Raw genomic sequence first — 23,395 nt, forward strand, 5'->3', positions numbered from 1 at the left:
TTTCGGTTGATCGGTATTCGAATAATCGATTCTCTACTGTAATACATTATGTCGCTTGATGGAATCAGTGCCTTAAATATAGACTAATTTGCGATGTGGTTATTCCGTATTTTATGTGAAGATTTAATTAGGCCGACTTTAAAGAGTTCGTTTGAGGAAATATATTATTATGCATTTGATATTTCATAGTTTGCTAAGACAAGTTATTAATACGTAGAATATGAAATTTCTCCTTGAAATGCTTTTTTCTTTATAAATTTAAGAGATGTGACACAATGCCCAAAACTTTAAATTGAACTGCTTTTTTTATTAAATACATAGTATTAACTAACAAAATAAATCAACATTCTTAACCTGATGAACTATCGATAACTGAAGAGTACTGTAATTGCATACACTCCAAAAGAAAGTATTTTTCTGCTTTACCTGGAACTCATTTCGCCTGTTATCTCACTAGCCAATACTGTTCAGAGAAACATAAGAAATAAAACAAGCACCAATATACGACTTAAATGTTATAAATTTGTAGAACTGAACTGAAGGAAAGGGGGGAAAGGGAGGGGAAAAAAAGGTACACGATAAGTTTATCGCGACCTTGAAAGGCTATTGAGACTAATAATAGCTTATATGTGAGCTCCTAGCCTAAAGGCCATTTGTCTCACTCCGTTGACACTATCCCAGAAGGGACGTGAATTAATTTAGCAGGAGTAAAAGTCGAAAAGACCGTCAACTCTTAAAAACGTTAGTTGGCATGGAATTTAACCAAGCCAGGAGATATCACCCGTCATAGCAGGTCTCGGTGCTATTTTACAGTATACTCATGTGAGCTACGGTCTCCACTGAGAAACACGAGATGAAAATACGAAGCACCGAGATGAATTTTGTTTAAAGTGAAACATTTCATAAGATTAAGTACGAAGATACGCGTTCGTATATACAGTAGATGAAAATGGAATACTAGCTGAACAAATTTTTAAGACAGCAAAGACTCATCCAAAGAGATATTGGAAAGCCAAAAGAGAGATAAATAACGGAACAGGAAACAGCCAATCCAACGAAGGAAGGATAAAAACCTGAAATGCTAGCTTTGAAAGAACGAAGCTGCCAGTTCCGTTATGTTGTGACTTAATTATTCTGAAGCACGTACTAATTCCTGTCTTGTATAGTTCCTTCCATAAGAGGTTTTAGAATATTACAATAGTAACAAAAATAGCTTGGATACACTTCACAGAATTTCCGATATAAATTATACTAAATTTGAGTAACTTTTTCATGTAAGAAATTTGTGAAGAATAACCGAAAAAAGCGCCAGATCGTGATGGGAGAGGATATTAACCTCATTTAGATTTAAAATAAAATCCAAGAAGCAGAAAAATTGCATTGAAATATTTGCTGTAGCTGAGAGAGAAATAGAGCGGCCGACAGGTTTGCTGTTTCAATAATAATTAATTTTCTATGCAGACATGATTTATTTTTCACTTTAATAAATAATGGAACTTTTGCTCGGGATGGGTTTGATTTCCGCTTCGACTTATTACTTGGTTCGATTCTTTCAGAGGTTTCCCCAACTTTAAGGCGAATGTCAAGTAATCTATGGCGAATTCTTGGCCTCATCTCGCTATCACCAAATTCATCGACGCTAAATAACATAGTTTTTGATACAGCGTCGTTAAATGACCGACTAAAACAAAAGAATAGCCTATGTTTATTCGTATTAATCTAATTGTAGACTTGGTTGAGTGGAAGGGAAGACCTCAAGGTCTTAACTCTGCCAGCAAAAAATAAAATAAACAATTATTATTATTATTACTATTATTATTGTTATTGTTATTATTATTATTATTATTATTATTATTATTATTATTATTATAACATGTAAAACTAGATTATATCATTTGACGTCTGTAGCTTTAAAATCAGAAAAATATATGCACCTCTGAATTTCTGCTTGATATGCACAATTTTCTTTTTTACAAACTGTGAATCTCCCAATTCAAACGTGTTGGCAGGATGTGAGGTGCAACATAGAATTCCATCCGCAATGTAGTTTCTAACATTACGGACTTGTACCGACTCAGGGTTACTTGGGAGACCACAGGTTCCTACTCGTAAAGTTTTACATTTCGACCCCTCTACAAACTCCTTCAGTTTGAGCACAACATTTTCAGTCACTCGGTATTTAATTAATTTTTCATAAATGTTGCTTATAATAAATATTGTAATATCAATTTGGTATTATTTTATCTTCACAGGAAGGACTTAAAAGTGATACGATATATTCTAAATAGTGTGATAGTAGTTCTCGAAGAAACTTTGACCAAATTTCTCTCTTTATATTGAACATTTCTTGCTTCAGCTGTTCACCCATGCGTTAGAAATGCATTTGCAACCCATCCGTAAGGGTACGTACAAGCTGGAAGGAATGCCTAAACGTTACGCAATGGAGACGAGCAAGACGAAGAGTGTTCGGTCGATTGCTACCGAGTCTGTTAGCTCTCTGGTAGCTGTTATAATGGAACCCTTCATTATTTCCAGCTACCAGCGACCTAAATGGCTTCACTGTGCATGCGTCTTGACAGTCCGTACACACTACCTCACGTGCTAAACACGTACTGCTATTCATTTCGATGCTTATAATAGATTGTGAAGGATTAATTTCAAAGATTTACAATGTTTGGTATCAGATTCATCCTGACTACCAAAACCTATATCTTATTGTGAAATTATGAGATGAAGTAGCAGTTGAAATGGATACCAATAAAGATAAAGGCTCTTGGAGGTCATAGAGATAGAGTCCCATGCTTTCTTGACCTCTGCACTAGAATGAAGTAGTGTGAAATGGATCCCAATAATAAATGAAAAATTGATATTTTACGGTAAGTGACGATTTTAGAAACTTGAGACAATTATCGGTACTGACCTTTTGGCAATTAAAACATATTATTTTGTCCATGTTCTATTTGCATCAGAATTAAATATTGTGACCAATATGGGATGAAGATAAATGCAAACAAGAGCAAGACCATGGTTATCGGAAGAAACGTAAAGAAGGTAAACGTGCGAATTCTAAATGAGGCAGTAGAGCAAGTGGACAGCTTCAAATAGTTGGGGTGTACTATAAGCAATAGCATGAGCTGTAGCCAGGAAGTCAAAATAAGAATAGTAATGGCAGTGGAAGCTTTTAATAGAAAAGGAGCATCTTCTGCGGACTTCTGGTAAAAGAACTAAGGAAGAGATTAGTGAAGTGTTTTGTGTGGAGGGTGGCATTTATGGGGCAGAAATATGGACATCACAACGACGTGAATATAAACATTTGATATGTGGATATTGAAAAGAGTGGAGCGTGTGAAATGGACAATGGACAGACAGAATAAGAAAGGAAGCTGTGCTAGAAAGAGTGCGTGACGAAAGAATAACTGATTAGAAAGAGAAGAGGTTCTTCACTACTATTTGATAAATCTTCGGGATTCTGGTATACAATCGTCGTCAGAGCTTGTATCTGAATCTAATTTATTTTTAAAAGGTTCCTATAACACCACTTCTAAAGTTTTGTTACCTCTCGACATACTATAAAATGAAAAAAAAAGTTAAATATAAATGCAATGAACACCAATTATCAACAAAGACACATTAAGCCGCAATCATAAGAAAGCAGACGAAATATAGCTGTGCTACCAATATCAGTAAAATTTTAGTTTCTAAAATTTTTGGCTTTCCACTATACTTCGCTTTAATTCTATACATCAATTAACTCATTCCAAAGACGTTATAATAAAATTATTCATATTATACTGTAACCATGCGGATGAGTTCTAATCTTGCTGCTCCCGTATAGGTCATCCAGATCCAACCTGCAACACTCACGCTGCCACTCTTGGCAAGAATAGCCACGAAGCGAGAATCATATCGTTGTCCGACTCGGCACACAGAACACTCCCGACCTAGCGAGATGTAATAATGTATTATTCCTTCACTGGAATAGAATTAAAAGGTGAAGGAAGTAAATAATCTGCAGCACGTGTAATGCAGAAAAAATTGTAAATAAAGTAGTGAGTACATGGATACACGCTTCGATCCCTGTCGTTTCCATGAGAACAATAACAGATATGATATTAAGTTATCATAATAAAGTTAAGAATTTATTAAAAACAGGAAAAAAGCCGAAAATCTAATGAATCTAAACTGGACTGTATGAGACGTAACAGCCTAAGACTATTTGATATTGCAATATGCAAATGCCTTGACTTTGCGAACTGTAAATGTGAAAAGTCGCGAAAAATCCATAAAAACAAAGAAATTTCCTGGTCGATCAACGGACATGTATAAAAATAGCGATTGGAAATCTTGACAATGTAGTAACAAAAAAAAAACTTCAAAAACAAGAAGAAAGCAGATCCATGAAACGTAAACGAAAAGAAAAGCGTCATCTATTTCTCTAGAGTGTGCCATACAACAGAGCACCTCATCGGAAGAAAATACTTATTCGGACTCGGATTTCACTTCAAAATATCCTCTGGAACTTGTATTTTAGAAGCACGAAGAGTTTTGGCAAGGAGAAGTAATTGAAAGTCTGTTGGCAAGTTTCTAGTGCCAGAATTAAATTTCATGCCTAAGGAATATATGGACTTGTTTGACTGAAACAAGTATAGTGTCACGGACCTACAGTGATAGCTCATATAAAAACTGAGGATGTTCTGAAAATACTGAGTGACGTAAATTTACAACAAATTGATGTTCCTTGTTTCCCTTGCCACACAGAGGCCGTTGAAAGACTAGTAAATGTGGTCAGTGATGCTGCTCCTTCTGTATGTGGCTATGATGCAAGAGATGCATACATTCGTTCCAAGCTTCATGCAAGGAAAGAATTACCTAGGTATGAAAAGAAAAGTAAGTATTTTTCATCTAGGCTGGAGTAACACTGTAACAGAAAGCAAGATAATAAATGGGAGGGTGGGCGAGAGGAACTCGATAGTAGCCACCTCCCCGTGATGAGTTCTGGGTTGTTAGAGCCTGAAAATATTGTTAAGAGTTCTGTTCAGTTATCTGGCTACTTCTATTAAATATTAAAATGTTTAAAGTACAGAAAATATAAGATATATAATGAATATTACAGCCTGAAGCAAGCACAGAGCTGCGAAATTATTGAAACATATATTTAGATAAAATTCTTAAACTTTAAAGCTAATGCACCCCGGCTATAAATCTTCTTATGAGATCCAAATTTGATACAGATAATAATTAACTCATAAGACAACTTTTTAGACCCCTAATTTTTTAATTAAAAAAAATTAACCACCGATTTCGATACACCCTACTGTGCAAGTCCATAATGTCAGGAACTATATTGCGAATGTAATCCTATGTTGCACTTTACATTCTGCCACCACGTTTGAATTAGGAGATTCAAAACATTTGTAACAAATTGTTCCAGAACTCTTGGAAAACGTGCCACTTACAGTGCGTCACTAGATTTTGATAGAACGAAGTACCAGCACACTTTATTCTTGTTGTACGAGACATTCTAAAGTTTACATATTCCGGGAATTTTATCGGAAGAGGAGGATTGTATTGCCAACCCGATCCCCTGATTCGATGTCTCTTCATTACTTCTTTTTGGAGAACATTAAAAGCCTCCTTTACGAGACTCCGGTGGAAGATTCAGAAACACTTTTAGCTAGGATACTTGCAGCATCCGATGTGGTTCGGAGATGCCTGGGTTATTTGGGAGTGTGTGCTACAGTTTCCTTGGACAATATAGTGCCTCTACTGAATCTAGTGGTCGCCAGTTCAAACAACTTTTGGTGTAGTGTATAATAAATGGTTAAATTCACTTAATTTTGCCTGCTGAAATGTTTACACAAATCACTATTACTTCATTGGTATGTTGTCAACTTTGTAGTTGTGCACAATGGGCCATTTATATCTGAGTGCCATGGTAGTAGTCAGCACCCACAGTGTAGTTTCTAACATTCAGAGGCTTATACTGTCTCACGATTACTTCCTAGACCATGAGTTCCTGTTGAAAAATTTATATGTTGAAATCTCTCTGTAAGCTCCTTCAGTTTGAGTACACCTTTTGAACGCAAATATGAATTAGGTCACATGTCTAGGTGTAGGGATTATAAAGGTGCCTTCTTTGTGGAATCCAGCAAAATACATTTATCATCATGTTTGGGCGCATATTAAATGATTCTTCTTTACAGTTTTTTATATTAACCATTAACAGTCTTATAATTCGCAGCATATTTCAGGAAATTAACTTTTACGGAATATGTAGACTGTAGATTTGTAGAACATTGGGTGGTTGACTAAAAGGCCTTATGCCTTAGCATAGGCGAAGATGGAACGAATTCCTTGGGGAGTACAGTACAATAGGACGATAAAATAAGCTAATTCATGAATACATATTCTAATCATGAGCATAAAAATGCACCGCAGCCCGAAGCTTATTGTTCCTACGACTACTGTCTTATGAAATATATTTTTCGCCGAACTGTACGTGTACAGCATGCTGCACCCTGAAACTCGGGCTATGGTAATGATCACAAAGCATTTGAATAAATTTTGGCGAAATGAGTCCGATGCACAACGCCAAAAGTTACACAGTAAGTTTGTTTCAATTATTTAAGGAAAAACTTCGGAAAACTCAAATCAGATAACATGTCCCAATCGAGATTTGAACCCAGGCCTGCTCCTTTCATAGTCGGCCATGCTAACCGTTACTTCATTGACGATACATATCTATATAGATGACAGAATGCTAATGTTGAGATTACTAGGGAAGAAACTATACTTAATGTAGTGCAAATTTACATGCCACATAGTGGATTAGCAGACGAGGAAGTGGAAGGAAGCTATGACAAGACAGAAGAGATAGTTAAGAAAAAGAAGAAGAAGAAGAAGAAGAAGGGAGCATGAGTAATCCTAATATGCGACTGGGGCACAGTAGATGGGGACAGGATGGAAGAACAGTTGGAAAATATGGATTGGGGAAAAGAAATGACAGAGAAACATCTTTGGTAATTTTCTGTAAAAGAAATGCAATGATTGTTGGAAGTACAGTTTCCCTGGAAAAGGATGAGACGATTGAATATTCCTAAGTCTCAGATGTAAGACACTGCGCATGATCGGAGACCAGAGCACCGATACACAAGATAACGAATATTGAGTTACTTAAATTCAGGCTATTTGGTTTGTTACTAGCATCGTTCCGAAATTAAATTAAAAAACTGCAAAAAATATGATAATATTACGTAAATAAAAGATAAATATATACATAAATCGTGTAGTTAAATCGACAATGGACCTTCATGACTAGATCGACACTCCGCACAGAAAGGAAAGCTTTCATGTCGTTTCCATGGCTCAGACGGTAAGACTTCTGCGTGTTGTGTAGAAGAGTGCGAGTTCGATTCTTAGTCTACACAACAATTTTTTTTGTCTAAATAACGTTGAAATAGCTAAGTCACGTTGAAATATAGTTTTACAAAGTCCTGAGATTAAGTGTTAATGATCGCAAACAATACAAAATTACAAGTTATAATATTATAAACGTTAATCTAATGAATGCATTTATACACACACATATATACAATGTAAATGCATATATATTAAAAACTAACAATTAAAATGAAATTTAAAAAAAATATATAATAATAGACAAACTTTTACAAAGGTTTAGAGTCCTTAGGCTATGTCATTTGTTGAGTAATTATTACAATAATTTATTAATAGCTTTCCCATATGTGTAAGAAATGCACTCGCAAAAAACAATTTTTGTTAAAAGTATGGCTTTGGATTATTTCATTCTCACCCCTGCAGTTAATTTTAACTATTTTATCTACGTGTTTGCATTCAATTTTATTCATGTTATGATTGAATGTATAAGCACAGTTGCAGTTATTGACTAATTACATTTATTAATAATAATTATTAAATACATCTGTTAAGTAACCAATTGCAGTATCTTTTGCAAAACCTTGAATGTTTAAGTTGTCAATAATATTTCTGTACTATATACTATAATACGTTAAAAGAATTTGCAATAGATTTGGGATCCTCACTTTATATTCATTGGTCTTAATGAAAAAATATTTTCTTTCTTAGGATATCTACAAGTTTAAATTTAATAATATTACGAATAGGTTTAATTGCATTATCTGAATTTTGTACTTTTCTACTCAAATATATTCTATTTCCCTCTTTCATAATTTTTGATAAATTACACTGTACTTCTTGCAGTATTTAAGAACATGAAGATCATTACATTGCAACTCATTACATATAGATTCTTCTTTTTAATACATGAGATTTTGAAGTCCCTGCGTTATCTACATGTTTTAACTTTTGAATTTTTTCACAACATTGAGTGGAGAACATCCACTGAAGTGATTATGAAATTAAGTGAAAAATTCAATACATTTACTCTTAATATCAGTAGTACCAGTATCATATATGTTTTTCCAAGATTGATTTTGTAGACATAAATGTAAATAATCACTAGATACAGCAATTACGATCCTTTCTTAGTTTTTAAATTAATATTTTGAAATTGTTCAGTGACATTGGAAACACATAGGATTTGTTTATCATGGTCAGACAAGCCATTGATTATAGGTTCTGTCGAATAGGAATTCAGTCTAATTCTGTGTACAAAACGTTTATCAATGGCTGTGTTACTTCAGCTTGTATGCTATGGGAAAATGACCCTACGAATAAGGTTTCCAGTTTCAAGGAGTGAATTTAATTTACTTTTACGGAAAAGTTCCGAGAGATAATCTATGTTTATGTCACTACAGATCACAAATTCCATATGAGATTTCTAAAGTCTTTTCTTTACAAATTCAATGTTGGCTATAAATATTAATAAATAATGTAAGAAATACGAATGATTGTAGTTATAAGTCTGATTTACATTATAAAAAGCAAGAAGTTACATTCCTCGGCAAGATTCGAACTTTCGATGTTCGGTTTTGTCGTCCAACGCACAACCACGGACCTATTCAATGCTTATGTTAACAACATACAATTTAGCTGTAGCAATGTGGTGTCATAACTTGGGGTTTGTTTAATTAATGTAATTAGATTTAATTTGATTAGTTTCGCAACAATTGGACTTCCTGTTATATCCTGTTATTTAGATATTTAATTTAGGGTTGATTTATGAACTCTTACTATGCAAGATGCCTCTTATTTCAATAATTCTATATCATGTTAAATAGTCATTGTCTACACTAAAGTATTATCGTCATCTCTCATTTCTCATCGTAATGGCGAACCGACGTGACATGAGACAGCGAGTTATAGCTCTAGTTGAGGCTGGATATGGGGCTAGATCTGCTGGCCGTTTGGTCGGTGTTCCTGGAAGTACAGCCGCGAGATGGGTTCATCGTTACCAAAATATTGGGGAGGTCTAAAATCGCCCTATTCCTGGGCGTCCGCGGTTTTCTTCATTGGAAGAGGATGCTCTTTTATTCGAGACAGTTCGACAGGACCCCTTTCTGACTGCTAACGAAATAAGAGCAGCATCTAACTTTCCCGGCTCTTCACAGACTGTGATCAGCAGGTTGAGGAACCGCGGTATTAGGAGCCGGAGGGCTGCGCAAATGGAAATATTTGGGGAAGCACAAGCTGTCGACCGTCTTGCCTTCGCTACCAATCGAGTGGATTTCGATTGGAGAAATGTAATTTTCTCCGACGAAACAACCATCTCGAGTGATTACGAAGGTCCTGTCCGTGTCTATCGTGAGGATGGTCTCCGACATGACCAGCGCTATGTGCACCGACGTGAAAGATCGGGGCGCTTTAGCATATCGTGTTGGGGTGGATGTCTTACGATGGACCTGGCGTTATAGAACGCATCGATGGCCGGTTTAATGCGGAAACTTACGAGCAGATTCTGGAAAATATATTCCTTCCCTCCGCCCGAGAACGTTTTCCCGAAGGAACATTGCTGTTCCAGTAGGATAACCATCCCGTGCACTATGCTGCAAGCATTCAAAGATGGTTTCAAAGGAGACCCGAGATCGAAATCATTAATTGGCCTCCGAAGTCACCTGATTTGAATGTCATCGAAAATTTATGGGCGGAATTGAAAAAGAGAAGGATAGCCACCTATGCCCACCGACGCCCTCGAAATCGAGACGAATTGTGGGATCAAGTTGTTGACACCTGGGAAGATCTCGCCGGGGATCAGAACTTATTCCACAATCTCGTGACATCCATGCCGGATCGACTTAGAGCTGTAATAGAAGCTGATGGCATGTGGACAAGATTTTAAGTTAACAGGTCTCTTTTTGTTTCTTATGATTTTTGTTTGAGGAAGAATACTTTTAACTTCCAAGTAAGATTTATTTTTTTTGACGAGGTTCAGCCCACTTGTAAGACCCAGAAATTGGGCATAAATTATTCCATATTTTTCGACAAATTAGACAGTCGAGGAACTCTGAACAAATTAATTACACCTCAGTAAAAAAAAGTTTTACCTGGGATCGAACACGAGACGTTTCGGTTATACAATGGAACCGGCACGCTACTATATGAGCTACCGAGACAAGACAGTGATAGCAGCAGTTCAGAATGTAGATCCCTTAGCAGGCATTTGCCATTCGGTACAGTGAAGCAATGATATTTTGGGACTCGAGCTATGTTGTGAAATCCTGGCCTTAAATGGCAGTGTTATTCGTGATCCTTATTCTGGTCCTTGTCCTTGTTGTGGTCCTTGTAACAATTCTTGTACTATCTGTCATGTTATGTATCCCTACGTCGATATCGAGTGAACCGCGCTGTAGAACTTTAACTTCCGACGACCAAGAATCGTCTCATTCTTTTTCAGGGTAACTGTACATTATTCCAAGAACATAAACGAAGAAGATACACATGGACATGCCCAAAGAACGAAAGCAGATATCAGATAGACTATATTATGGTACAGGTAAGGTTCTGAAATTTCTTAAAAAATGACTTTACAGGAGCGGATATTATCTCGGATCATGTCCTGCTGATAGGCGAAGTAGATATTCGTCTGAAGAAGATAACAGGAAGACAGGTGACGAAGAAATTGAACATGGAAAAACTGAAGAACGAAGAGGAAAAAAGGAAATTTGAAACAAATTTTCAAGAGAAAGCCGCTATATTACCCATAAAATCCACACCTGAGAATAGTAATGAGTACTGGACTCATCTAAAAACCTGTATACACATAACAGAAGAGGAATTAGGATAGAGAGAAAGTGTGAGAATGAAGAAAACTTCAGTCACAGGAAAAATGTTGGAGAAGATAGAGGAAAGGAAAAAAATGGAAAAATATCAACACAGAAGAAAATAGAAGAAACTACAGGAAACTAAAGAACGAACTAAGAAGAGAAACTAATAAGGCGAAGAAAGACTGAATAAAAGAGAAATGTATAGAAATAAAGGATATAGAGAGAAAAGGAAGATATGATTTAATGTACAGGGAAGTAAAATGTTTGGACTTCGTAAATAAGAACAGGAAACCCATGTGGTCGTAGAAGACGAAATCGGAAATGATATGTAACTAAATTAAAAATGTAAACAGAGGAAACTACTGACATATAATAATAAAGTATGAGGATGCAAATATATAAAAGTATTAAGATCTATGAAAAATGAAGAAACATACCTTCAACATAATACGTAACAAAACACATTATTATCTATTAGGTATGTACCAATTAGCGTAAACTCAGTGAACTTTAAATCCTGTAAATACTAAGTGAAAAGGAACATGTTTATAACTAATTTATTACAAGAGAAATAATATTAATAAACAAACCTTGAAAACCAACAAAGTGAGTGTATGCATCTACAAATTATAGGTAGTTCTGACGTATAGCAGGCAATCCGAATCTTCCACAATATTGCAACATATTTACGGGATCACAAAACAGCTGTTTACAATGAGCTTGAAAATCAACGGCGTAACTTTATAAGCAGGCGGGACCCAACAGTTTGGCCAGAATTCTGATACACCAGAAACCACAAGTAAGACTATAAAAATGTAGTTTATACAATATTTAATATTTAGAAGAATTGTCAATTACTTTGTCATCATTAACCGTAAAAATTGCTAAAGACGGCAACGATTTTATTTTCATTTATTGTCTTGTTTTTATCGCCAACTCGCACTTAGTTTATAATACATAAACAATGAGCGTTTGGTACGACCGCGAATAATTCCATCGACACACACATATTGTAACATTAATTTACATTGATAATCGGCATTAGCACAAACACATGCTCTGTATCGTAGGCCTCCATTTGACAATTAATTACAGTGTTGCCGACGTATGGCTCCGTCTTGTAAATGAAAAAAGCTCTGGTTTGTACATGGTCCTCGAAAGTCTGTGCGTAGAGCTATCCTGCAGTTAAACATTTCTAAATCCACCGTTTCCAAGGTCCTACGTTCTCGTCTGCGATTTCACCCCTACAAACTGCAATTAGTGCATAAGTTGAAACGTGATGACCATGCAAAACGACGTGTTTTCTGTGAAAATTTATTTACACTAATGGGGGATGATGAAGACCTTTCAGTCAAATTAATTTTTAGTGATGCGGCAACCCTCCACCTCAATGGAAGCACAATTCACACAGACTTGAAAATTTAGCATTCAGATCATTTAACACAATTTGCTTGTATCCAACAATGCCTTAATGACAAGCGAAATAGTGGAAACGGCGTTTTTTCTTTCTTCTTGTGCTGCCATCTGTTGTTTCGGTCAACAATTACCAATTACGCATTTCCTGAAATTCTTTCAGCTGTTCTGTCTAATGACACCGGTATGAATTTCGTAAAACACACAGTGGCAGAATTATAGCAGTTTGTAACCTCTGAATGTTTCTGCGCACACACTGTACTTTAAGTTGTTTATATGAACAGAGTATAGTGTGCTAGTGCATTAGATCTATAATTACATAATTAACTTGTACCAGTGTAAAGTAACATAATTATCATATTATCTATACGCTTGGCTGCACTCAACCTTAAATCAGTTTTTAGGTATGAACTTCCTAAGACTGATGATAACCTACTTTAAATAGCTGCTAGAAGGTAAAACGCCATTAAATAAATCAGTGGCATTTTAAATCTGAAATTAATAACCCCCGCAACGGTATCCTTTCAATAATCCAGTACGTAGAGCTTGCTTTTATTTCCACTGGACTTCGCATGCTACTGAACCCGGTGGTAGATAGACAGTAGCACAGTGCATGCAAAGCTGCAGCAGCCGTAGTCACAACAAGCTGGAATTGATTTGGATGTCGGCCCTAACCTCTTTGTGGGCCTGTACTAGAAAATTTGAGGGGTGCGGTGGGTGCTCCTCCAATGCCGCCTGCACCCTGACGCGTTGCGCAGCAGCGCCGCTTCTGTCTCGCTCGCTCATTCGCTCAGTCAGTCGATGCGGCCCGGTGGAGAAGTGTAGAGGGTACTGCCGGTCGCCCGCAGCTGTTCGAGAATGTGAGCGAGTGAGTGAGTGAGTTAGTGTCTAGTGGTGTGAATGTGTCATCGACATCCAGAGGCTTGGCAACGTTCACGCAGATAGAACAATCATGATACTTCTGTGAGTAGCAACTCATCTTTGCATAATAAACAATCGCTCTTATCGCGGTTACGTAACAGCAAATAATTACGCATGTAACAACACGAATTCTGTATTTCGGCAGAACTGTGGCTCCATAAATTTAGGGACGCACAACAGCTGTATGTAATCTGTTATGCTTTAATTTTATTTGCATTCACAATCCTCGCCGATGAGAGCTTTCCTTTATTTTATTTGCGTATCTTTAAATACGACCAAATGAGACATTGGAAACGCAATTAATTTCATTGCAACATCATTGTTTAACCGAATGTTTTATTCTGAATATTTACCTTTGTACGAATTAATTTTGTTTGGAAGGTAGCTACCTTTTAACTTCCTGGTGATAAGAGGATGATTGTTATGTCATATGTAGCTAGTTATTTGGAGTCAAATTTACACTCTCTCGAATTCATTCATAGTTGTGCCTCAAAATCGATGCTTGGAATGAAAACAACCACACAAATTTTTCTTCCCCTTTCAAAAATATTTGCTAATTTCTTTGAGTTTTATGTGTGATAGGTTACATTACTGGGAAAATCCTCAGTGCACGGTTTTTTCACTGCCAACAAGGTATCTTAAAAGACCAGAGTTTGCCGAATGCGAATAATCACGATTATGAAAAAACACTAAAGGGCACTTTCCAGTGCCAACAATTTATTTTGTGTGCACAAGGGAGAGGTAGTTGGGGTGGAGGGGAAAGATGGAAACCTTAAATTGAAGTTTATCCCATTACTTCTTTTTACTGAAATGATAATGGTGATCATAGTGATGATGATGATGATGATAATGATAATAATAATAGTAATAGTAATAGTAACTATACGTTTTTAAGAGAATATTTCCACTTGTGGAGAAATTTTTAATGTTCAAACTTAGGTCTTACGTCTGAAAATATTACTTTACACTGATACAAGTTAACACAACAATAACGACAATAAAATTATTATCTCTTTAGTATCTAAATATCACTAATTTCACAATGTATTAAGTTTACACTTTATAAATATTGATTCTAATATTATACTACTACAGTTCCGCGTCGTAGCGTTATGGTGTTAGGTACAGCTCACAGCAGTAAAATTTTGGAAATATTCAACATTTTCTTTCTTTCATTATTGTATCTTGTACAATAACGAAAATTAGTATGTGTAAATAAAATTGTTTGTGTATTGATGCATGTCATATCTACAATATGGTCCACACCTGTGGAGTAACGGTTAGCGCGTCTGGCCGCGAAACTGGTGGCCCGAGTTCGATTTCCGGTTGGGGCAAGTTACCTTGTTGAGTTTTTTCCGGCGTTTTCCCTCAACCCAATATGAGCAAATGCCGGGTAACTATCGGTACTGGACCCCGGACTCACTTCACCGGCATTATTACCTTCACCTCATTCAGAGACTAAATAACCTGAGATGTTGATAAAGCGTCGTAAAATAACACACTAAAATAAGAAAATCTAAAATATGATATAAGATCACTTCTCTACCTTTGACAGATTGATAAAAATTAAATTCATTTTAAAAATGTTATTTATTTATTAAGGAATATAGTTGAAAGAGCATGATATTGTAAACATGAGTTTCAGCAATAAAATAAAAGGGAGAGAACATGAAATAGTTAACAAGTTTAAGAGTTATGAGAGAAACGCTTCATCATTGCACAGTAAACTACCACCATTTTGAATTTTGAAAAAAATAATAAAAATACTTTTTTTAATCGTAAAAATGTTTTTTTCGTATAGCAGAAGGACAGTGTTTTATACATAAGCTTACCAATTTTCGTTATTGTGCAAGATACAGTAATGGAGGAAAAAAATGTTGAATATTTCCAAAAATTTTACTGCTGTAAGCTGTACTTAACCCCTTAAGGCGACTCGTCTGGGACTAGCGTTACGGGAGCTGTGGTTCGAGTCCTCGTGGAGAAGAAATTTTCTCATTTTTGTGCCAACGTACGGGATTGTTAGGCAGGGCTGTATGAAACATTGTCACCCCGAGCCATTAAACAAATTCTGCTCATCAACATAAATACCGATCTCCAAAAATATAAATGAAACGAAGACAGAGAATTCAATATTGAATATTCAAATGATAGTAACAAAAGAAAGACAAAGGTACTGAGCAAGTAAAATTAAATATAATTTTAATTGTCAATAGTGATGTAGTGCAGTACCTCCAGAGCTCACAGTTCTGCTTTTTGCTGGATCTGAAATATTACAAAGTTTGTTTATCCCCTTGACTGCTGAAATATTGATTCGTTGCTTCGTTTATTGTCCAGAACCCTGGATCATCACTAATTTTACTTATTCCATTTCTACAGTCATCGCTGTCATTAATTTCATTACGTGGATACTGATCGATATTGCCATTAATTCCTCTTTCACTCGTAATTAGCAGTGACGAAGCTAAGGTGTTATTAGTGGTTAGGCTGGAAAAACCGCTTACCTTGTATCTTTTTATACGTCAGATGTTTCTCGGCTTTTCTATCAAAATTTGTTGTGACACTGACCATAGATGATGATGATGATGATGATGATGATGATGATGATGATGATGATGACGATCACCACTCATTTTCACCCCCAAACACAATACAGGTAGGCCTATAACAATAGTGTCAGAGTTGTAAGCTCCGAAACCGGTTGTGGTGCTAGAGACGTCCTGTCGGAGCGTGAACTTGCTTATGTCTGTGGCAGCACCGGAGCACGCAACGAGTCATAGTGGAGCGCTCCGCTCCGTTTAGGCTGTGTCTGACAACGCTGGCCTATAACAATGTAACTTGTCTCAGAGCACTCTGTTAGCCAGGGATATTTCTTTCGTATTTTGTCTTCCTCCATCCGCTATTTTAGTATCTAAATGTAGTGTCAACCTCCTCTCTTTGCAAGCTCATTTTGTTTCATACGCCCAACTTGAAAACTGTTTTTCTTATAATTCTGCAAATAATGATCTCATTATTCTCTCAGTATGAGCCATTTTACACAAAATTAGTATGTAACACACGCATGCACTTTTTTATTTAACTAACACTCAACAATGCAGCGCATTCAAATATCGCCGTTGAGGCTAGCCCCTCATGATGCTACTGACTGAGTCGTAGCGAATCGATATCCCTAAGATGTTGATAAAGCGTCGTAAAATAACCTACTAAAAAAATCGATACCCCCTCCTGCCCGGCCTCCCCTCAAGCTTGGGAGTCCTCTGCCTGTGAGCGAGGCAGTCGCGTCGCGGTACGAGGCTTCTGCCAAAAGCTTTTCCCAATGAAATGAACGCTAACAGTTTATTTAATATATGGAAGGATCGGAGTGAAACCAAGATGTGTTAAGATACATCGTTATTACGAACGTACAGTATACTGTTACTGGATATAATAACTCAATTTTTGGGTAGGCAAAGCCTCAAAACCCTCTTAAGAGCTTTGCATCTGAATTAATTAGTTGTAATACAAGTATTATCACAATACTGAAGATGTACTCACGTCGGTTTCCGAAAGAACGCCTCATTTCATTTCTAACTGGGAAATTGTGTTCTATTTTTTATGTCAGATAAAGCACTTTCGGTCATTTTATAATTTAAATTTCGACTGTTTTATATACTCAGTCTCACGTAATTTTATTCGCATCCCAACTTAATAACGAATAAGTGAAGACTGTTATAGTCTCTCAGTCACAGCCGACTTTTAAACACACCATAACTTGTGTACTAGTTCATTTCAATTGCCAAGATTAATAATGCATATTTCTGACAACAATGAAATTGGACAGACTGGAAGATCATTTCAAACACATCACAAGGAACATATCACAACCATAACCAAATTACATAACAATTCAACCTACGCAGAACACATCACAAACTCCAATCACAACTACAGCAACATGGACACCGACATGAAAATACTACACATCCAACCAATGAACCAGAAACTTGAAACTTTAGAATAATATGAAATTTATAAACATACAAAAATACAACCCCAGCATATCCTGAACACTCAACTCAATTTCAGAACACACACCCTTTTCAACACAAACATCAACATACCCCACCACAACAGAAAACCTGAAGAAAGCGCGGAACTTTCACTATCAATCAGTCAATCAATCAATCAATCCAATCAATCAGTTTTATTGTCATAAGTACAAAGTACTATAAACATGGTCAATAAAATATATTAAAACCTTATACTAATACTAATATTAGAATTAAGACATTCATTTAAATTATAAAATGGATTTTAATAACCATTATTTCACTTTAGTGGAGATAAACTAAAACTAACAAAATGGGCCTCAGGAGGCAACAGATTAAACATGTGGACTGCTAAAATCGTGCACCAATTTTTATAATTGGGTAATTTTGTATTCGGAACAAGAAGACGGTAAATACGTCTAGTAGAATGATTATGACTGTTGTTCTTAACATCGAAATATTTTAAGTTGCTTTTTACTTTCAATAAGCATTGATATACATACAAATTGTAAACAGCCAATATGCCCTCGGGAATAAACAGAGTTTTTTTTAGAATCAGTGTCCTAGATACTGTATAAAACGAACTATTTCCCTAAATATGTATGCCATAAGCAATAATATTATGAAAAAAATGTATAATAAGCATTTATTAAACATTCATTAAGCACCAATGGTTTTTAATTTCCTCAGTAAAAAAATTACTCTTGATAATCTAATACAAATACTATCAATATGTACTTCCCAGGTAAGACTTGGGCCTAAGTGGATACCACAAAGTTTAAGTTCTTGTGTTATCAATAAGAGTACTCTTTAAGGAAAATAATATTTCTTGTGTTTTACTCAAATTAAAATTTAAACCATTTGATTGAAACCAACTGGTAGCCATTTCCAATGAGGTATTCATTGATGATCTAAGAGGCTTAAGACTATTACTATAACAAAGAAGTGTAGTATCATCTCAGAACAGGATACTAGTACCATTAATATTTGAATGTATATCATTGATCATAACTAGAAACAATAAAGGACCCAAAATTGAACCGTGAGGAACTCCACTTTCAAGATTTAAAGATTTAGAATATTTTCCCATTTATAAAAACCTGTTGTGAACGATGAGATAAATAGCTTGAAAATAAGTTTAATTCAAAATTTGTAATTCCATAAAAACATAACTGACTAATAATTGTTTGGTGGGGCATACAGTCAAACGCCATGGTCAAGTCACATAAGGTAGCCATAGCATTCTTCTGAGTTTCAAATCCAGAAAAAAAAGAGAAATCTTTGGACAATGAAGAACATCATTTCGAAACTAGTCAGCCAGGTAAATTTCCTAAAAAATTAACACAGTAAGGAAGTTGTAAAGTTAATCAGTGAATGAAATTAAATTATAAGTGCTGCAAACTGCAGGTAATTAAGATTTTTTTATTTGGTTATTTAATGATGCTGTATCAACTACTAGGTTATTTACCGTCGATGGGATTGATGATAGCGAGATAGTATTTGGCGAGGTGAGGCCGAGGATTCGCCATAGATTACCTGACATTCGCCTCACGGTTGGGGAAATTCTCGGAAAAACCGAAATAGGTAGGCTAATTAATCCAAGCTGGAATGGAACCCAAGCCCGAGCGCAGTTCCGGATCAGAAGGCAAGTGCCTCTGCCGATTAAGCTACGCCGGTGGCCTTCAGAATGTTAATCAACAGTGGAATGGTTTTGAAATTGCCCTAAAGAATAAAATATCAACAGTGAAAGAAGTTAGTAGTAGACTAGTAATTTAATGTTCTTGACTCTTGACTATCATCATTCTAAACATAAATAAATTCGCAACATTAAAGTTATGTAATTACTTTTTTTCTAACCAAAGGGTCTCTATAAATTTCAGGTATATAAACTTAATAACTTGCCAATGTTAGCATACAGCAGGTGTTATTTTGCTTTGCTGTCATGTAACAAGAGACAGCTAGCCACCGACGTAGCTCGGTCGGCTAAGGCGTTTTTCTACCGATTCGGAGTTGCGCTCGGGCGTGTATTAGATACCCCCTTGGGCTGATTACCTGGTTGGATTTTTCCGAGGTTTTCCCCAACCTTAAGGCGAATGCCAGATAATCTATGACGAATCCTCGGCCTCACCTCGCCAAATACCATCTCGTTATCATCAATCCCATCGACACTAAATAACCTAGTAGTTGATACAGCGTCGTTAAATAACCAACTAAAAAAAGAATAGAAACACATACTTAGTGGTCAGTTATAATTGTAGTAGTAATAATAATAATAATAATAATAATAATAATAATAATATATTATTCAGCGTGTCAATTAATGTTTCTATATACTCCTAATTGAACCGTTGAGCAAAGTAAACATATTACATTTTGTCCGACAGAACAACAAAAAAGTTCTCCTTCTCATTCTTTACGAAACCACCTCTTACTGCTTGTAGAGACAGAGTTTGTAGAGCGATATGATACCGCCACTGCTTGCCTTCAGCACGTGAACGAAACACACAGCAATGTTGTACAGGAAACTCCTCGTACCCGTTTGAATGTCTGATTGCACGATGTAATCACGACACCCGCTTTGGTCACCGCTGATCTACATGTATGCAATGTCTTTTCAAACTCATTATTGTGCTTTCTATTCTATCTCGGTACCAATACCAAAGCACAAAAAGTGTAGGCCTATATCTTGCCATGCGCGTCCGAGTTCCAGAGTAACATTTTTTTCCTTTACTTCAACAAAAAAAAAAAAGTGAAGATTTCCTGTTGGAAGATTTGTCACTAAATCAACGAGACAAGATGTTGTGACTGATATTGGTGATCCGTATTCCGAGAACAATCGATCTCTACTCCCACAACGTTCCATAATTTATTGCTTAGGATGATGCTTGCATTTTTAAGTCCTGAAATGCGTTAAGAATAGCTTTGTTCAAGGAATCTTCGCGAATCTTACTTGGTCAAGGTTCTTATAAGAAATTTATCAGCATATGAAACGATGCCGGCTCAATTAACCATATATTTTCTTTTTATCCTGTAACATAATGTTTCATTCAAATTTATTAATTAAATGATATTACTAGCTCTCGATATTTCTTTTATTTATTATTTGTTTTTAGATGGAATGGAATTTTCAGGAGAGGGCACTATGACCCAGCACTGCAACCTTTCATGATCTATTGCGCTAACCCTCAAGCTAGACGCATTCCCAAGCCCAAACCGGCTGACTACACTAAGGTTCGCTGCGTGCCAAGGTTTCGAGCCGGCAAAACCTCTCATCTGCGCCAGACCCTCCGTGCGTAGCCAAACGGGAATCGGTGAATGCTATTGAATGATGAAATGGAGAAATGTCGACGGAATGATGTAGATGCCTAATATTGGGAAACGGGAGAACCTCGAGAAAAAATCTAACTGCGACCTTGTCCGCAACAAGTATCACTATAGAATTTTCAATGATAAATCCCAGACCTGACCGGGACTCGAACTCGGACCGCCTGCGTGGCTGACTGAATGACCACTCAGCTACCGCAGGGATTTTGTTTATAGAGATAAATTCTGCGCTCCTGGAAGAATTTGGAAAACTTCTTTCACTAAGTTCATAATTTTTGTCGAATAACAAAATTAACACAAGATTTATAGGTTACTGCGCTAATACTATCACAAGAATCATGCACTACGTGTCTGTGTGAAAATCTGGTGTCATATGTAATAAAATAAGGATAAAATCATAGTATAACAATATCTATTTTGTTTTCAGAATATGTTCTTGCAATTTAATTGTAAGGAAAAGAAAAAAAACGATCTTACGTTAAATGTTATTTTCACTTGTAAGTTTGAGATATGTAAATGAAGGGTGACGGGAGAAAACAGGAAATGTCACAGAAGACTATTATTGAGAAAATCAAGTTTTAATATCTGAACATTCCTGCTTTTTATTCGGTGTACAAAATGTTTAATGTTGGCACATACGGACATTTTCAATTTAATCTCTCTGTGATTGGACAATTCTGTAGTCCCATTCACCAACTATATACCATAAAATCTCTAAAAAAAAAAGTGGACATTACCTGTTTTCCCCGCTAGTCTTTAAATTCAATTAGCAGGCATTTATTAGTGACGTTGAGTGAAGAAGTATGCTATTGTTTTCTTCTATAAAGTTACATCCTTGATCACGCATGTATAACCACCGTCGTAGCTCAGTCGGTTGAGGTGATTTCCTATCGATCCTGAGTTGCACTCGGGCACGGGTTCGATTCCCGCTTGGGCTGATTACTTCATTGGGTTTTTCGAGGTTTTCTCCAATCATAAGGCACATGTCAGGTAATCTATGACGAATCCTCGGCCTCATCTCGCCAAATACTATCTCACTGTCGTAAATACAATTGACGACAAATAACCGAGTAGTTTATACTGCGTCGTAAAGCCTTGGTTCTTCTGAACCGACGCATGCGAAGTGCGAGGCCCACCTCACACAAATCCAGAGTACACGAGAGATAGTGAGTGGTTTCTATAATGTTCTGCGAGATGCGAGGTCTTCGTACCTCGCAGTTATAGAAACCACTATCTCTCGTGTAGTCCGGATTTGTGCGAGACGGGCCTCCCACCTCTCATGTCGCATGCGTCGGTTCAGAGAAACCAAGGCTTTAAGTGACCAACTAAAAAATCACGTATACCATATATCAGATTGACCATGCCCGTGTTATGAAATGGCAACATGTGGAAGAGAACAACCACTAGGATCTCCACTGTTGAAAATGAAATTTTTTATAACGACCACTAGATGGAAGTACTGCTGCAAGCTATTACTCCATGGAATTCCGTCAGGATTGTAAAGTGACTTATTTTGCAGTCGCTAGATGGCAACGTAGTGAAATTGATAAAAGTTGTCTTGAAAGCGCATTAGGCTGTTCAATCTGTTATATATGATCAGCAGGCCTCGGTCTAGGGTCACCGAGCCACTAGATTGAAGTTTGAAACGCACGGAGTATAAATGACGCCATGACTCGTAGGGCGAGGTAACACTGCGAGAGTACAGTTGGTTTCGTAACAAAGTACATCATCGTCGCTCTTATTGCTGTTTGACGTGAATCCCTGCGATCACCATACGTACGAGGCGCATCCAGAAAGTAAGTTTCCCGATTTTTTCCCCTTGAAAGTAAACGTAATTAGCCGTGTCAATTGCGCATGCGTAACAGATCTATGACGTATCAATCATATGACAGCCGGACAGGTCCCGCCTGGTGCCAGTAGCGCGGCAGCAGTGGTCCGAAATGGAAGCTCTTATTCCTTCTCCCGCCGCCTGCGAGGTTCGGTCGGTGATAAAGTTCTTTAATGCACAAAGCATTGCGCCAATTGAAATTCATCGGCAGCTCTGTCAGGTCTATGGGCCGAACATCATGAGTAAGCAGATGGTGCGTCGCAGGTGTAGGCAGTTTTCCGAAGGTCGTCAATGTGTCCATGATGAAGAGCGCAGTAGGCGACCGCCCCTCATCAATGATGATCGTGTTGAGCTGGTGCGGCAGTGCATCATGGAGAACCGTGGCTTCACGATTACGGCGCTGAGCAGCCATTTTCCGCAGATATCGCGATCCTTGTTGCTTGAGATTGTCACTAGGCACCTGCTGTTCAAAAACGTGTGTGCCAGGTGGATGCCGAAAAACCTGACACTCGAACACAAAATGCAACGTTTATGAGCAGCACTGACATTTCTGCAACGGTATCACGATGACGGCGACGAGTTCCTCGACAGGATCGTCACGGGCGATGAGACTTGGATTTCGCACTTCACCCCGGAAACCAAGCAGCAGTCAATGCATTGGCGGCATAGTGGATCTCAAA

The 23,395-nt window shown here is 36.9% G+C and overlaps 1 protein-coding gene across 4 annotated transcripts in view; it reads left to right on the forward strand.

Moving 5' to 3' along the window:
* The window catches only part of LOC138707899 (galactosylgalactosylxylosylprotein 3-beta-glucuronosyltransferase P-like), a 697,107-nt gene that overhangs the window by 114,957 nt on the left and 558,755 nt on the right, over positions 1-23,395 (forward strand). For 3 of the 4 annotated variants that reach the window (XM_069837942.1, XM_069837939.1, XM_069837943.1), the window contains exon 1: positions 13,399-13,580. The exons of the other annotated variant lie outside the window; for it this stretch is intronic. The gene's annotated coding sequence lies outside the window, so the exon portion shown is untranslated. Of the gene's footprint in view, positions 1-13,398; positions 13,581-23,395 lie in introns of those variants that run through there. 4 annotated transcript variants of the gene reach the window in all.

This window comes from Periplaneta americana, chromosome 10 (assembly GCF_040183065.1).
Source record: "Periplaneta americana isolate PAMFEO1 chromosome 10, P.americana_PAMFEO1_priV1, whole genome shotgun sequence".
Lineage (NCBI taxonomy): Eukaryota > Metazoa > Arthropoda > Insecta > Blattodea > Blattidae > Periplaneta > Periplaneta americana.